Below are 3,998 nucleotides of genomic sequence, written 5' to 3' on the forward strand. Positions count from 1 at the left end.
TTTGTTATGTATTTGCCTCAGTCTTTCTTGTCTTTCTCAGTAAATATCAGCAAATCACTCAATTTCAACAATTTGGAATTTATTTTAAAACTGGCAAGTCAAAGGTCAAACTTAATCAATGGTCTATACAGGCGGGATTTGTGTAGGCTACGTGTTGTCTTTGTCCAAGTCTCATTTTGACCGCAATCTGTTCCCTTTTCCATGGTCCAAGTGATGTCTACATGGAAACACTGCCCTACTGTGGTAGGGTCTTGTAGTTACCCATTTGGGCAAGATCTGTACGTGCACCTAGAGTCGAAAAGGCTCATGTCAAAATACAAGTTGTCTTGAAGTAACAACAGTAAACCGTTAACAGTAACGGTGGAGTCCGTGATGACAAACTGTCACATATTACGAATGTTACTGGCATGTTAAGCTTTAGTCTATTTCCCTTATGAGTCACTACCCTCGTGTGTTGGAGATTCCAGAAGAAAGCCCTTACGTCTGCCTGCTGTAATCTGGTTCATCTTCTAAAGCCTACCGTGAGTAAATTAATGTGAACCTAACCTTCAGCAAGGAACACCGGCGTAATGTGGTTTCAGTGACACCCTGAACTCGGTCTTGGTCAGATACAGCAATATGACCCAACGATCATTATTAACTGAACACTGCACTGAGTTCATCTATCAATATCAAGGCTTCTCTTCTCGTAGGCTTCTGGGAAGTCCCTGGCAATGGGCAATAACGAAATGATTTTTGCGTTAAGAGGATTGCCCATAAGGAAACCGATAACATGAAAAACCAAGGCCAGGCAAGGGACGCGCCAGTGTTTAAAAAGTAATACAGTACCCATGATGCAACGTCTAAGCTGTCATTGGTGGCTGGAGCTGTCACAAGTGCATACAGGTGACCGGAGTGCGGGCAACACTGTAACATCACGGCAAGCTGAAAGAAAACAAATAGTTACTGGTGTGTGTGCGAGGAGGAGTGACGAAGTTGAGTTTACCGTGAAGTCTCAAAAGCAATCGCTTCGCTCAACGGTATTAATGTAAATATTCGTGGACTGATTAAATCGCTAGTGACAGTAAGGGCTACAATATCCACTGTCATAGTCGCGCATTTTCCCGATCCTGTGCTCAACTTCGTACTTTCTGACCTTCAGCGGGTAAGTGATACAGCCCACTAGCCTTCTGCCTCTGTGTCCAAATAAGTCGGGCCCGTTTAGTGTGAACACTGGAATTACTTTTGGCAACAATTGGAACTTTGTGTCTCGGCTTTTATAAAAGTCACTTTATGTGTCTGCCTTGGCTGTTGTGTGGGGAAAGAAAAAGGCGTGAACTTGTAAATCGCAGAAATGTGTTGCATTCATGAAGAAGTGTCTGACAGACTGTGAAACTGGCGTATTAAAAGCAACTAAAACAGTTATCCTTTATTTTCGTTGTCCAAATGTGATTGTAGTTTTCAGCGTGCTATTTTGTGTTGGCAAACTTTTTAAAAAGTAAATGCAATGACCGTTTTTTTCTGTCTCATGCATTTTTGCATGATTTGTGGTGCATTGATGGTTCATGTCACTCCATTTTGGTCGAATGCAACCTTATTACGATGTTGACTGCATCGGTTTAGGGTTAGCCCATGAGTTTGCAGAAGAGGCGGCCTAGGCCACTTCACTAATGATAGCTACATGAGCTCAAGATATGTGGCTATGTTTAAACAAGGTGTCTGATAGCCCTTATGTAACGTGAACTTTGCTGGAAAGCTCAGGACAGGGAGCAACTAGAACCATTGGTGCCGTTAGATTGACCAATGGCCGTGCAGTTACCCTCTTTATACGGCGAGAGCGTCCCTATTTACACACAAGATATATTTAGAGCAGATCGGTTATTTTTAACGTGACTCAACATGGCCGTTGAAATGACTTCATTGCCGCTCTAAGCGCTGTCCCGGTCCTAGCTGCGCGCGTCCGTGTGGCCGTTGCTGTGCTGTCGGTGCGCCTCCGCATGCCGCGCATACAGACTGTCAAAGTAATCTCCGTCCGCACTCCCACAACATCTGCTCTCTCTATGAACAGAACAGAGTGACGGTCAAAATGCAATCATTTAAACCGCTTTCATCTGCCTACATCGTTTCTCTGTACGTGCGTCAGCGCGCTGCACATTGTGGAGATGGTAAACTAGTTTTGAAAGTTATACCCTCGGCTGGATATTTTCACGGAGCCTTCCCGGTTGTTGCATTTGCTATCAGCAATTATGACCGTTTCATTTTGTGCTACAGTGCCAGGCTACAACTTTTCCGTTGTCAGAGACCTTTTTGTTATATTAGCTGAAAGGTCCAGGGGTCTGCGTTCAGGAGCACCATTATAGGTCCTCGTGGACCAGATAGTGCCGGTTAACCTGCCACTAGTCTATTTAATCAGACAGACAATGATGGGTCAAAGGTGACTTTGGGTCAATATCCCTGGTGACCTGGCCAGGTAGATGGCCCCCAACATGAAAAGGCTCTCTGCACAAAACAAAACAAATCTAGGTAATTTGGGTCTTGTTTATGAATTAGTGTTGTTGTTTCTGCTGCTGCTGTGATATATTAACTGTAAAGTTGTGTTGTAGTGAGTGGGACAGTCAGTAGTAGTAGTAGTAGTGTTTCTAATATCCAATTGCAGTAGTGTGTAGTAGGTTTTTGTTGTGATGCAAAACAGTGCCCCTATGTCCGGCTAGCAACCTGCACGCATGGAGAGCAGTGCAGTCCAGTAGGCTGTCATGCTAGCGTCTCCATCTTACACAGGGGCTGCCCTTCCTTCCCCCCGAGCTAGAAATGCCAAGCTGCACAGTCGGTGCAAGAAAATCAAGTTTACCGGGAGCAGTGCGCAGATTAGCTGGTGGGGAAAGACAACTTTATCTCTGCGCCTTATACTGATGCTCTGATAAGCCCAGTGTCTGCGCTCTGCCTGTGTGTGAGTGTGTGTGTGTGTGTGAGTGTGAGTTCGCCAGGAGTTCAGGCTTCACCCAGCACAGCAGAAAGCAGAAATGACAGGGTTTTCATGTTTGTTTTGATATGATTCAGGGACAGATATCCATATATAAGTACTGTAACACACACACACACACACACACAAGCACACCTGTCATTGGCAGAAACTAATTTTAGATAATTATTCATTAATAACTATGTTATATTATGTTAGTTGACCTGAAACCATATTGATGTTAACTCACAGAGACTGGTCTCGTTAGAGGCTGACTGAGCATTTCTGCCTATAAGGCTGTTGTTGCAGGTTCTACTAAACTTTAAAAACTTCCTGTTGTATTTATTTATTGTTGTTGGTTCTACTAAACTTTAAAAACTCCCTGCTGTATTTCTTGTTGTTGCTGGTTCTACTAAACTTTAAAAACTTCCTGCTGTACTTCTTGTTGTTGCTGGTTACTAAACTTTAAAAACTCCCTGCTGCTGTGGGATCCTCTCACTTTGTCTCATCATGAGTCAGATGAAGATGTTTTCAGAAGTGTGTATTTAGTCACATTATGTTACTCTGAAAGGTCAGAGGTCGTGGAGGTTGCCATAGTTTCTTAGAAGGATCATGGGTCATGCTGTCATGTAAAGTAAATGTTGTCCTGTCTTTTCCATCTCTCTCTCTCTCTCTCTCTCTCTCTCTCTCTCTCTCTCTCTCTCTCTCTCTCTCTCTCTCTCCCTCCCTCCCTCTGTCAGTCTTTCATTCTTATTTCCTAAGTGCTGAGGTAGTGCTTTATCCATTGCTGTGTGTGTGTGTGTGTGTGTGTGTGTGTGTGTGTGTGTGGTGTGTGAGTGAGCCACTTTTCTGTAAATGTGCAACCTGATCGGGTGGCTCATCTGTGACAGAACAGAGAGTGAGGGAAAGAGAGTGAGAGGGAAGGTGAGGGAAAGGGAGAGAGAGAGTTATTGAGAGAGAGAAAGAAAGAGGGAAAAAGTGAGGTAGAGAGAAAGGTGAGAATGAGAGAGGGAGATAGAGAAAAAGAGTTATTGAGAGAGAGGTGAGAGTGAGAGAGGGA

The sequence above is a fragment of the Alosa sapidissima genome, chromosome 4, assembly GCF_018492685.1.
Source record: "Alosa sapidissima isolate fAloSap1 chromosome 4, fAloSap1.pri, whole genome shotgun sequence".
Lineage (NCBI taxonomy): Eukaryota > Metazoa > Chordata > Actinopteri > Clupeiformes > Clupeidae > Alosa > Alosa sapidissima.